The sequence below is a fragment of the Hemicordylus capensis genome, chromosome 10, assembly GCF_027244095.1.
Source record: "Hemicordylus capensis ecotype Gifberg chromosome 10, rHemCap1.1.pri, whole genome shotgun sequence".
NCBI lineage: Eukaryota > Metazoa > Chordata > Lepidosauria > Squamata > Cordylidae > Hemicordylus > Hemicordylus capensis.
The window spans coordinates 27,957,445-27,971,035 of NC_069666.1; the positions used below are offsets into that span (position 1 = coordinate 27,957,445).

The 13,591-nt window shown below is 55.7% G+C and overlaps 1 protein-coding gene across 8 annotated transcripts in view; it reads left to right on the plus strand.

The window, feature by feature from the left end:
• The window catches only part of TLN2 (talin 2), a 222,880-nt gene that overhangs the window by 44,062 nt on the left and 165,227 nt on the right, over positions 1-13,591 (plus strand). For 2 of the 8 annotated variants that reach the window (XR_008311436.1, XR_008311437.1), the window contains exon 1: positions 8,456-8,658. The exons of 2 other annotated variants lie outside the window; for them this stretch is intronic. The gene's annotated coding sequence lies outside the window, so the exon portion shown is untranslated. Of the gene's footprint in view, positions 1-8,015; positions 8,033-8,455; positions 8,659-8,841; positions 9,114-13,591 lie in introns of those variants that run through there. 4 more of the 8 variants (XM_053272349.1, XM_053272350.1, XM_053272344.1 and 1 more) reach the window with 4 other exon arrangements.

Below are 13,591 nucleotides of genomic sequence, written 5' to 3' on the forward strand. Positions count from 1 at the left end.
CTGCTGTGAAACATCCAAGGGCGATGGTGGTGTAAATCAAAAGCAGGTTCTGCAGAGGGGAATAATAAAACTGCAGGACAAAGGGGAGGCCCAGAGGTTGCCGGCAACCAACAGAAGGGAAGCAGAACTCTAAACGTACCGCACAACTCTCCCACTGACTTGCAACGGCTCCTTTGAAAACAAGGTGCTAACAATACGGTGGCTATAAAAAGCAACGATTGTTCCCCTGTTTGGCTGGATGGCTTTTGTGGGCACAAAACCTCTTCTGGGACGCTCTGCTTTGATGGCACCCACAACACTGGAATTCCAGTGCATGTGGAGAAGCGAAGGGGCTGGCCAGGAGAGCAGTGAGCAGAGAGCGGGTGGGATGAAGGAGGAGTGCAAGATCAGATGCAGCGCTGCTGGCAGGGGAACCTTGGGAAGGTGTTTGTTAAGGCTGCTCGTCTCCCAGAGAGAGAGACATCTTAGTGGATTAATAGTATGCGCTTTAGTTGACTGACGGATCTGCCTGTGAGGGAACAGCAGTTCTAAAGGGAAGAGCGTCTGTCTGTCTGTCCATCTGTCTTATTTAAAATATTTTCACCCCACCCCTCCTGTACACTACTGTTCGGGGCGGCTCACGGCATTAATAAAATAGCTACAATGTCAAATAGAAGATGAATAAACGAGTTGAAAGACCACGCTAAAACTACATTTAAAATTACCACTAAAACCCCCAAACGTTTCAAATTAAAAGTTGTGAATAAGAAGCTAAGAACTCTCTTCCTTCGTTCTATCCTTTGTTTTTAGATGAGACAGACATGTGTCTCTGCACAATCACCACCAGCCGGGCACATTCCCAGTGTCTGAACATCAGAGGAGGAGGCGAGGAGTGTGCGATTGTGTGTGACACCCTCCCCAGATCCCATCGCCAGCTTTTTAATGAGGTAGGAAGAAAAGCTGTCCTGCCCAGCTGCTGCCTGGCACAGACCATTCTCCCCACCTCCTGCTTTAAAGTGTGGCGTTCACACAATCGCTGATTGGAGGGGCGCCCAGCTCTCCTGCTCTGCTGTCGGTCATGTGAACACACCTATAAGTTGAGAAGAGGCATTGCCTGTTCTCTCTCGCATGTCACACGCATCACACACACATACACACACACAGTATTTGCATTAAATATAATTTTAACTTTTCAGTCAATTAAGATGTTTTTAATAAATTAACATCTTTTATTTATTTATTGCATGTATACACTGCCTGCCATCCATGGCAGAGGAGAGCATTGATCTATAGGAGGACTGCTAGTCTTGTGGTAGCAAGCATGAATTGTCCCCTTTGCTAGCAGGGCACACCCTGGTTTACATTTGAATGGGAGACTACATGTAAGAAATTCCCCTGAGGGGACAGGGCTGCTCTGGGAAGAGCACCTGTATGCTTGCATGCAGAAGATTTCAAGTTCCCTCCCTGGCAACATCTCCAAGTTAGAGCTGAGAGAGACTCCTGCCTGCTACCTTGGAGACGCTACTGCCAGTCTGGGTAGACAACACTGAGCTAGATTGACCAAGAGTCTGACTCAGTAAAAGGCAGCTTCCTATGTTTCTAAGTTCCAGCGCAGAACTCCAGGCAGCATTCATGGCATTCCCAGGCTGCCTCCTATCCAGGGACCAGACACAGACCTGCTTGCCTTCTGCTGCCCTCCAGCCATGCTCCGGGACCAGTTCATCATCTACTCAATATTGCAGCCCTAGAATGCCTGTCAAGACATGACTGCTGCCTCATGGGAGCACGTAAGAAGTGCCTCTTTTGGAGCTCTTGTTTCACACACTGCACAAAGTTTGACACGGATCTTCATTCCGCAGACGCCTAAAGCGGCTTGCAGCTTCCTGCTGAATGTACCTGCATGATGCATTCACCTGCATGAGATCGTGTTGTGTGAAAACAGCATGCTGAATTAGGAGATCTGGGTTCAGCCATGGATACCTTTGAGGATGAACGGCAGATCACCACCTCTCCCATGTCCCCACTGCCTTCCTCTCTTGTTGCATGTTCTTTCTTTTTCTTTCTGGAAACAAGGACAGGCCAGAGGGAAACATTTTGAGGGGAAAGCCCCTTTGAGGGGAAAAAGGGTGGTGTTGGGGAAACATCACTTTACACCACAACAGCAGCCTTAATCAGAGTTTGGAAAGAACAGTCTTGTGGAAGGAGTTACTTTTTCCAATGCACATTAATTACACTGGCACTGAAGGGTCATGCACTTTCATGTGCTGCCAGCATTTTGATTGGTTGTCTCCTTTTAAGACCTCTTTCCTGAAAACAAAAGTGTTCTCCCATTGAAGCTGCGGATAGTATGAAACGGCACATACTCAAGAAGATTGCGTAAAATGGGTTCTCAGCCTTGGGTCCCCAGATGTCATTGAACTACAACTCCCATGATCCCTCGCCATCTGGGGAGCCAAGGTTGAGAGGACCCCGGGCTTCATTTGGCCCAAGACCCCTCAACCATCCTGTTGTGACCTCAGTCTGGGCAACAAGAGGGAGGGCCACACTTCCTCAAAACATCTGTAACGGGAGAGTTGTGGTCCTAATCCACAGTCGTAGCGATTCTCCATGTAAAAGTGGAAGCATTAGTTACTCCAGATTAACCAGCAGACTGCAAGATTTTTTGTTGTTATAAAATTATTACGTCTGAAGTGCCATCAGCATACAAGGTCGCGTTGATGGCACTTTGTGGAACTGCACACACACACCCCAAGCTGAAAAGCCAGAAGCTCGATTCAGACATTATGCTGTGCATATGCACAGACAGATGTCTGTGCACTCATTCACATTTGTATGCATGACTCGAGTGTATGCATGACTCGAGCTCCTTTTAATAGTGAACCTGGATACAGGCCCTTCAAAGGCAGGGGACAGATTGGAAGGGTCCTGCTGTACCTGCGTTCAGCATGTTAATGTGAATGACTGCACCTGTATACAGTGTACCCTCGCTGTACGAGTGTTGAGCATAACGTGTGAATGGGCCTAGATTCATGCCCTGAGGGCCTGCAATTTAAGTGTGGACAGTGTGGCAAGACAACAGAGAGAAAGAGGCAAGGAGAACATAGGATGACTCTAGGCTTTGTTTTAGTTGAGGACGCGGACATTGTGGAGAAGGCAGGTTTTGAGGGGGAATTTGAAGAGCGAAAGGTGTCCCTGCGGGGGGGGGCTGAGGCTCCAGAGCATGTTTTGTGAGTGCTGATGTTGTGTCAGTGGCTGGGGATGGGAGCAGGGAAGTCCCTGGTGCAGCTCCCTGTCAGCTGCTGTCACAGGAGGAGAGAGACCAGGGCTGTTCTCAGGATCAGGACTTGGGAAGGACAAGCTTCCTACCCAGGTTTGGCTGGGAGCTGCGTGCATCCTCAATTTCTGATTGTCTGTGGTTGTAAAACAAGGTCAGAGGCAGGGCTCTTGCTCGTAAGCCAAGCTCCAGCTGAGTAAGACGAACAGGGCCCCATCCAGATCCCGTCCCCAGCTTCGGAACGAGGTAGGAGGGGGGGAAACCCTACCCAGCGGGGTCTTAGCAGGCGAACCAGCTCCTTGCCTCCGACCCTGCTTTGCTCGATCTAATATGCGATCAGATATTGGGGGCGTGCACTGCATAAGTAGGGGAGCGGGCTTCTCCTACCCAAATCATCATCCGAATGAGCTGACTTATTACTTTAAAAGATGGATATACCACTATTAATGGATATAGCTAAGTGATTGACAAAATCTCTCTCTCTCTCTCTCTCTCTCACACACACACACACACACACACACACACACACACACACACACTGCCAACAAGCAAGCAAAACCATGCAGCAAAAGTGGCTTAGGGCCAGGAATAGGGCAGTCAGTTCTTGAAGGCCAAATGCAAGAAGGAAAATCAGTGTCTTGTTTTCTGGCCGGGTTCTGTTATCTTGGAGACATCTTGCAAGACTGTTGCCGCAGCTATTCCAGAAGTATTGCTTCCGCCTAGATAGTTTGCAGGGGAGTTTTATGAGTCGGATTGTTTGATGGAAATGCCCTTTTAAGGGCCTCAAGAAGAACACTTCATTGATGTTCCCAACCAAGGCCTCTCTCTTTCCCACTCCACAGTTAAGGCTATCAGAATTTCGACAGCTTAAAATCAGGCCAGAAACGGCAGGAAGCTCATCGTCTTTCCTCTTTGAAGTGTTAAATCAATAACAAGCATCTCATAGAGACAAAAACAGGAGATTTCCAAAGCACTGGCTACATCTGGAATAATCTGCAGACTTCAGCCCTATTCACAAGTTACGTTCAATGCACATTCAGTCTGTGAATCATGTATGCACAAAGTATCAGATCTGTCAGCACGTAGAGTTATTCACATGTTCGTATGCAGATAACGTAATGTCCAAATTGGGCTTTTCTCTTTGATGCTATAGAGAAAAGGCACTTTTGCTTGCTTCTTTCCAGCTAAAACTGCGGGAAATCACACGGCCCATTCTTTGTTCAGTTCTAAGACCAAGGGCATGATCTCTGTAATCCAGCATTCTTCTTTCCATGAGTCCCAGTGACCAACAAGCTCTAGGCGGGAATTTGAGAACTCCTGACCTGTCGGTGGTCTGGATGCCAGAAACGAGCCAGTGACCACTGGGGCCTCTTGTCCATGGGCAGGGGTCTACCTCCAGACCATCCCTGCTCGAAGGCAGGCCTTGGCCAATTTTCTTTGGATCCAGGAGCCAGCCCCCAAATTGAGGAGCCAGACAACAGACACTTGGCAACATTGCCAGACTTAGTGATGGTCACAGACTTTATGGAAGCCCTCTGCTTCTGAAGATCTTCGCTTAGGTGCCGCAGTTCAATTTCTAGGCCCCATGGCTCCCAGGCACCTGGGATTTGCCAAGCCCTGCTCTAAGGGGCCTAGCTGAATGGGCAATGGGGCAGGAGTCCCAGGCTGGGGAGCTGGCCCTTTCATGAAAGCAAGATCCTAAGGATGTAGGTTCTGCCTTTGTGCTTCTGTGGCAGCACACAAGAGAAAGGGAAGGCGCTGAGCTTAGGATGACAGAGAACCAACAAGGCTTTGAATGCTATAGAGACGCAAGCGGTGAGACAGCTGCACCCCGAGACAGAGCGGCTGCACAGCAGAGCCATCGATGAACAGAAATGCCTTTGCACAAGCCAAACACAGGTGTGCTGCTGACCTGTGAGGACACTGCATATACCTTGTGCGGAAGGTAGCTTTTAGCAAACAACCCAGAAGTAGGAAAGGATAAATAACACGTTCTCTCCTGTCCTTCCAGTTGGGAGGGAAATACAAGAGAGGAAATATGAGCTTTTGAAAACAGTGTCTTAAAGTGGAACAAGGAGGAGGCCAGCGGCACATTTAAAGGGCTAGGGTTCTGTGCATGAGGGGCCGAGAGAGAGAGAGAGAGAGAGAGAAGGCAGAACGACAAGCAACAGCACCAGGACGCCGCGGAGGGGCAGAACGGCCACTCATCCTCTGCTGTGTTAAGGAAGCGGTTTGTTTAGGCTCATTGTTACAGACCATATTCAAGGATTGCAAGGAGCAGGGCGGGATGTCTCTCCCCAGGGATAAAGTCCGACATGCCCTGGCTGAAGCAGACAGGTGCTTGATTTGGCTAAGGCCCTACACTCACTACACTCACAATGTTTTTTTTGACATTTTGTATTTTACAACATCTTTCCCAGCCCCCCCACCCCAACCTTGAGGAGCGCAGTTAATTCTGCCCTGCTTGGAATCGTGGCCTCCATTTTTTCCAGCGGCCAGCAGGTGGCACCCTCGTTTTGCGTTTTGTTTCCTCCCCTTTGAGGAACCCTTTGGTTAAACCAGGGTTTCTCAACGTGTGGGTCCCCAGATGTTATTGGACTTCAGCTCCCATAATTCCCAACCAAAGGCCACTGGGGCTGGGGATTATGGGAGTTGAAGTCCAGTAACATCTGGGGACCCACACGTTGAGAAACCCTGGGTTAAACAAATAGCAATCCAGGTTCCTCCCACCCTACCCCAAGAACGGCATGGATCGGGGCAAGCTAGTAGATCTCTGGAGAGACAGACGAGTTTGCTACTCTGGATCTCTCTCTCTCTGCTTGACAGATTGGCAATACAGTCCTGCACACTGGCTTGCCCAAGAATTTCACCGCTGAACAGCAATCTTTGTATTTAAGTCGCGTCTTCTGTGCCCTGGACGATTGTGGCACATGAAGACAAGGAGGTCTTGTGGAAGCAAGTGTGCATTGTCCCTTTTGCTGAGCAGGGCCCACCCTGGTTTGCATTTGAATGGGAGACTGCATGTAAGAGATTCCCCTCAGGGGATGGGGCTGCTCTGGGAAGAGCACCTGCCTGCTTGCCTGCAGAAGGTTCCACGTTCCCTCCCTGGCAGCATCTCCAAGAGAGGGCTGAGAATAGACTCCTGCCTGCAGTCTGGGAGAAGCCGCTGCCAGTCTGTGTGGACAGTGCTGAGCTAGCTGGACCAAGGGTCTGACTCAGTACATGGCGGCTTCCTATGTTGAAATCAGATTTCCCACGCATGTTGTCTGAAATACACATAACCCTCTTCACAAGCGATCTGTGTGTTCAAGAATGTAGTGTTGTCCTGTTCCTCCCAGGGCCTAAGCAGGTAGCTGGCACCAACCCCTTGGATCTCGACCTGCTGCTGAGATGAGCCCTGTGAGTGTGTCAGACGCTGTCCTTATCCCTCCTCATGGCCTACCGGATCTGTTCCTCCTACCATCCTGCTCTCCAGTCCCCTACTCCAGAGGTTCCCAAGCGTGGGCCCCCAGATGTTGGACTACAACTCCCATCACCCCCTGCCACAGTGGCCTCTGGAGATCCTTGTGGCAGGAGGTGATTCAACAACATCTGGGGAGCCGTGTTTGGGAAGCCCCTGCTCTACCCCATTTCATCTTCTCAGTCACCAGCCCTCACAGATGTCTTTGCTGGATGTAAATTGCGGGTTTTTTAATTTTGCTCTGTTGGAGGCTGCTGGGCCGGGTATCTCTGGAGGAGGCTTCCAAAAGCGAAAACTCAGCGGCTGCTTTTGTGTGAGCAGCAGATTACCAGGAGCAAAACTGGAGGCCCAGAGAGCGGGCGGGGGGGGGAGTTTAGGGGGTGTGGAGGCAGGGGCATCCAGCTACAATCAACGGGGGGGGCAATGTCCTTGGGCCCCTGATGCGGGAGGGACACGCTGGCTGGGTGTCAGCTTGCTCTTTGCTCTCTCCTGTGTGTCTCTCTGAAGGAGGTGAGGGGGCAGCCCCCCCCTTCACTTTTTGGCCTCGGCTTCACTCCAGCCTTGCTATGCTCTGTGTGGATGGGTCTCTCGGTCACTACGCCCCGGGTGTGAAAAGCTGCCGTGGGCAGCAGCAGTGGGGCCTGCACAGCAGAATCCACCAGCCAGCTGTGGGGCCCGTCTGCTGGTCTCACCTGCTGCTGCCGCCGCCCTTAGCAGCTGCCTCTGCCCGCCCGCCCACTGTAGGTCTCAGGGTGTTCAGTCCCAGGCAAAGGGCCTGTAGCTGAGGGCAGAGCGTCTTCCTGGCATGGAGATGGTCCCTGGCAGCATCTCCAGGCACAGCTGGGAAAGACCCTTGCCTGGAACTCTGGAAAGCTGCTGCCAGCCAGTGCAGACAGTACTGTGCTAGACGTGTTGTACCCCACCAAAGATGGGCCAAGGGCTTGACTCCGGAGAAGGTGTCTTTATATGTTCACACGGTGGGGCAACCTCCATACTCAGCGGCAGAGCTCCTGCCCTTCATCCTGGCAGCATCCCCAGGCAGGGCTGCAAAAGACCCAACTGCCTGGAACCCTGACCTGAGCGAGGTGGCGCTGCGATCTTCACATGCTCCTACTTGTGCACAAGAGTGTGCCCTCCTCGGTGCCCCAATCCGCCCCCCCGCCTCCTCCCAGCCCCGTGAAATGCATGGAGACCGAGGGGTGCGACGAGGCGGTCTCCTTCCCAGTGCGCCTCCTCCTCAAGGCAGAGTTGTGCTTCTGAGCAGGTCGGGCGGAGCTCCGCAGGGAGTGCGCACACGGCTCCGCCGAGCCCCGAGGCGGGTGAGGCAAGGGGGGGGTAGGGGGGCTTCACCTGCTGAGATCCTGCCCTGCGGGCGGGCGGGCTGCTGCCACTTCCGAGCCCAGGAGCAGCAAAGCGCCGTCGGCCGTCCTGGGCAAGGGAGTGCTTAATACTCGGGGGGGGGGGGGCGCAGCAAACCCGGCCCGATCCCGCGCACGTGTCCTCGGCCGCGTCCCGCTCCGGAAGGCGAAGAAGGAGGGGGGGGGCTCCCTCCTCGCCAGTCAGCCTGCCGCCGCCGCCGCCAAGGGGGTCGCAGGCTCCTGCCCTGAGAAGGAAGGATGCCGGCCGCCCTGCTGCAGCTGCCGCTGCCAGTCCGGGGCGGCGGTCTGACCGGGAGGAGGAGGAGGAGGAAGGCCAGCTGGCCGGCCGGTCCCGGGGTGATGACGCGCTTCCTGCTCTCCCTGGGTTGGGGGCTCCGGAGCGCGGGAGGCGGCATCAGCCGCCGGCCAGAGCGGGAGGAGGCGCAGCAGCAGCAGCAGCAGCAGCAGCTCCGAGCGAGCCAGAAGCCGGCGGGGAGGAGGACCCCCTGGGCGGCGGCGCGCCCCCCTCCTCCTCCCTCTCCCCCTCCGGGTGGGACTCCCCCTGCAGAGCGGCGGGGGCTCCTTGAGTGAGTGCACCCCCCCCATCCATCCATCCACCGGGGCTGCGGGCAGAGCTGGGCGCCGCCGGGGGGAGCGCGCGGAGGCGGCGGCCAGGGATGCTCCGCGCAGGAGGACGAGGAGGAGGCGGCGGCGGCGCTCCTCGCGCACGCCCCGCGTCCGCCCACCTGTCCTCCGCTGGCGGCCAGCGCGGGTGTCCCCAGGCAGGCGGGGGCTCCTGCTGGCCCGCGCGCAGCAACCCCCGGAGCGGCGCCTCTCCTCCTCCTCCTCCTGCGCGCCCCTCCCTGCCACCCGCCCACCCCCTGGCCCGTCTTCTCCTCGCTGCGGATCGGGGCCCTGCGCAAGGCCACGGCGGGGGGGGCGGGGGGCGGCGGCGGCCCCGATCCTAGGCGAAGGCAGCAGCGTCAGAGCCGTGGCGCCCCGCTCCCTCGCAGCAGCAGCAGCTGCGGCCGCCGGCAAGCAGGTGGGTCCTTTTCGTGTCCTTTAAAAGGTGCTGCTCAAGGCGGAGGGGCCGCTGCTCGGGGTGGGCGAATGCTGGGGCTGCGGCGGCGGCGAGCCCGGCCGTCGCCTCCTGCCGGGTTCAGCAGCCCACCACCGCACCTCCTGTCCCGGCTCTGCTGCTGCTGCCGGCTCGTGCCCAGCCCAGCCCGGCTGCCGGGCGGGTTCCCCCCCTGCTGCTGCCGCCGCTCCGGCCCCTGCGCAGAGCCGGACGGCGCTGCGGCTCCAGCAGCCTCCCCAGGCGGCGGAGAGGGGCTCCTTCTGGCGACCAGGAGGAGCCATGTTTGCTCTCGCTGCAGGGAGCGCCCCACCCCTCGCCCGCGCTTGTGTTTCCCGGGAATGGCGGGGGGGGGCAGGGGGAGCCCTCTCTCTCCCGGTCCCCGAGATCGAGGTTTGGGGTGGCGGGGTGGAGCCAGAGGAAGGCCGGGCAGGTTCGCCTGCATGGCGGCGGGGGGGGGCGTTTCGGGGCTTGCTTTGGTGGAGCGGGGCTTCCTTCTCGCTGCTGACGGGAATGCGGCGACCTTGAAAGAGGCAAGAGAGAGAGATGTGGCTCTCGACCTGTGGCTGGAGTGAATGGGCTTGCCTTTGGAACTCCCCTCCACTGGGCGAGAGATGGATGGTGCTGGTTTACAAGTCCCTTCTCTGTGGTGGAAAACGAATGTGTGTGAGTCCGGGAGAGAGAGATCCAGGGTTTATTTGAGCCTCCCTGCGCCCCTGGCAGGAAGGTGGTGGCAGCCAGATGGTCAGGGGGAGGGGCTGGAAGTGTGGGGGATGCACCTCCAGAATCAAAGCTGGCAGCTGCTTGCAGTGGTCGAGTCCTGAGGTGGGTGGTGGGACTGTACCACTTGGGAGTGCAAGTGGAGAGAGGGCCTTGTTCTAGAAATGCTTCCTTATGATGCCGATGCCGATGCTAATCATCCTTGCAAGGAGAAAGCTAACCTAGCGGGGAGGGTGCTGGGCTGAACCTCAGTATGCTGGATCAGGGTGTTTCATTGTGAGGCCCGTCGTGGGTGCTGCTCCCTGATTGCTTCTTGGGCCTGTGTGAAGCTCCCGCCAGAGCGGAGCTCTCTTCTGCCGGTCCCTGGCATCCCGTGGAGGGGACTGTTGCCACTGTTCAGTCCAGCGCCCTGCTGGGGATGGAGCCCTCTGGAGCCCTGGTGGCCCATCTTGCCCGCCATGCAGGGAGTGCTGAGAAGCCGAGCCTTTCCCAGCATGGCTCTCCAGAGGGGGCTCCTGAAGCCGCCCCCCACCCCCAGCACTGGAGGGCCCCAGGCTGGGATCCTCGGTGCTACATCGTCTGCTGCAATCTGGCTTCAGATGTGCACCCATGGCAGTGAGCTGCCTTGCAGGATCAGGGCTTGGGCTTGGAGCAGAGCCTCTTCTTATCAGTTGCTTTTCATACATCCACGCACACAATACAGATTGGCATGGCTTGCATTTCTGAACTACACCCAGGTTGTTCACAATTTTTTTTTTAAAGTTCTGATCAGAATCCGGTGAATTTCCATGGATTCTGACCAGGGCTTCAGATATTCACCAGAGGCATGTGGCGTCCCTCAAGTCTGTCTCAATACCAAGTAGCTGTGGCAGCTACATGGAGCCTCTCTGTACCGATGCAGTGTACCTCTGAGTGCAAAGGACTTCTTAAAGGCAGCACGGATTCCTGCAAACTGGGTCTATCCTGCTCCCTCAAAGGAGAGCGATCCTGTTGGGAGGAATTCTTTCCTTTTGGAGCAGGGGCTAGCGTGGCTCTTAGAGGTTTCCCCCTTTATTAAGTGGCGCAGTGCTGATATTGATCTTTGTTTGCTGGTTCATACTGAGTAGCTGTCTTGTTTTCTGGAGTACCCCAAAAGAAAGCAACTCACTGAAATGTTTTTATGGATGGAAAGGAAATGTTTGTTCGTTAATTATGTCTATATATGTATTGACACACACACACCTCTCTAGTTCGCCACCTCTTCCTTTCTTTTTCATTAAAAGAGATTAGACAACATGATGGCAGAGAAGAGGTCTGTCAGTAGTCATGATGGCTAAATGGAACCTCCATGGTCAGAGGCAGTATAGCTCTGAAAACCAGTTGCTGAGGGTAGCAAAGAGCAAGGATACATCCATCTCCTGCTTGTGAGCCACTCAATGGACCTTGGTGTGGTCCAACGAGGTTCTTGTTACATGCGTAATTCAGCCTTTTTTGTTGCCGAATTCTGGTCACCTTGGCCTCAACCTATGGGTGTGTTTTGTTTTGATGCATTTTTTAGCGCCGTCCTGTTCAGTTCTCGGTTTTGACGCCTTTGGTTTTCATGGGGGGCGATGGAGAACCGTAGCTGTCTCCCTGAGCCCTCCAGGTTGGGACTGCGACACCAGAGGGGTTCCTGGTTTCCATCTGACGGAAAAGCTCTTCCTGCCTCACGCCTCCGTAAACCATTTAGGCTGCAACCTTTTTGCCGTCCTCCGATATTTATGGGCCGGCATCTGGCTTCCAAGGGCTTCTGTGCAGCAGCAGGGATAGGCATGGTTGTCAGTGGGGTCTGGAAACTGCAAGAGCCTGGGTAGCATTTCAGCCTTGCTGCCTAATGCAATCAGAGACTCTGGCTTTCCAGCGAACACGTGCAGATCCGTTGCGGGGGGGGGGGGATGGATCTCTGTCTGGCTTTTGTCCTTCTTCTTCTTGGTGGTCCGATGGCTGGAGGACCCCTTGCCTGCGCCAGCTCTGCCAAAGCAGCAGGAGATCATTTGGGTGAGAGATGAGAACGCGAATGGAGTTGCCATGTTTATGAGAGAGCGCTTGGCCTTGGCTAGGGCAGGCGTGTGCTGCTGCTCCAGGATGTTCCCCTCCCCTGTGCAGCCCCACTTACTGAGCATTCAGAGGCATTGGGGGCCCCAGCACCCCAGATCCTCATGTATTAAAGGTTGCCACTTCTCCATCCGTCTCCAGGTGACTCTGGAAAGAAGCCCAGAGATTGGAATGGCTTGCGGTGGTAAAAGATCTCGGGCTCATCTCCCAGTTCAGCCAGAGTGGGCAACCCAGTGTGCGGCTTCCCTGGCTGTGTGCAAGAGTGCCTTTGGCACAAGGTCAGCGTGGTGCCGGCCGGCGACTCTTAGCCGGAGCGGCCCTTCCGTGCGGCCAGGTGAGGCGGCCACTCCAGGCAGCAGGTTATTGGGGTGCCTGCAGGGGACCCAGAGGCCCCTGTCATTGCCCGCGGAGCAGCTTTTCGGGACCCAAGTGACGCTTGCACGCTTTGCATGGAGCGTTGCCTCTCCTCACATGCCTTGCAAAATTTGTGAGGAGCAGGAGGAGGGGGCTGTGGCAGCCTGCCCCCCCACACACACACCTTTGAAGCTGGCGGGGCTAGTTTGGGAAGGCAGCTGGGCCCCCTGGGGGTGTGGGGCAAGGCAGCATTTTGTGCCTCGCCTCTGAGGCTGCAGCATGGTGCCTTAGGCTGCCCCCGGCCATTGGCAGCCCTTAAATTCCTCTTCCTGGAACCGACTCAGAAAGGGAACCGGTTCCTGCCTCTGCCTCTGCACCCCCGGGGTCCAAACCGGCCTCTCTGAGAGGCCTCCAGAGAGTCGTGCGGCAAGGCCAGGTCTGGCTGTGCTCTGCAGCGACGCGAACTGTCGCAAGGATTCCGACCCCCCCCCCCCCCGCTGAATAGATTCTGCAAATCTTGCCGCCCGCCTCCATAAACTTGCTTAACGTGCAAAATGAAAACGACAAGACAGGGCCGAGCTTGCGCGCCTCTCTGGCCGCCTGACTCGGAACAAATGGGACACTTGCCCACAGCACAATGCGCAGTCTTGTTGGGTGACCCTGTGCAGCCGAGGGGGCGGACTGCAAGCGGAGCGGTGCCACATGGCGCAAGGGGGGGCCGATTTCTGGGGCTGGGGTAACGGGTTGCACACTCCACCCCCCACCCCCCTTAATTTTTCATTCCTGTGCTGCCTTCTGATGGGGGAGGGGCTTGGTCTCTCTGGCTTTGCAAACGTGGCTTTGCAACTCTGAATAGCAAAACTCAATTGGCCATGAAGGCTGGGTAGGTAATGGGGGCGGGCGGGCGGGGGGGGTTGGAGCTCAGGGGTTTGGCATGCCCATTTGAGGGTCTCTCTGCTCTCATTAGACATTCTGAACTCTTCAGGTTTATTAGGAGGGCGAAAGAAACTTGATTGCAGCGAGTGAATTTCCGTATGGCTGAAACCAGAGCCGGGACATGGGGTTTGTGCGCCCTCGGCTAACTTTGGGAATTACAGCCCCGATGAAAGTATGGAGGACACAATTTCACCTCTCAAAACCTGCCCCAGTTCCCGACCTCCGCTTGAGATTCTCCACACAACCTGTCACTGGCATTTGAAGCTGGGCGGAGAATCTGGTGGCAGGCTCAGATGACGTGCCGGCCAGGCGTCTGAGCTCCCCGGGACCACCCGGTCCCCGACAACAAGCCTGCCTGCCTG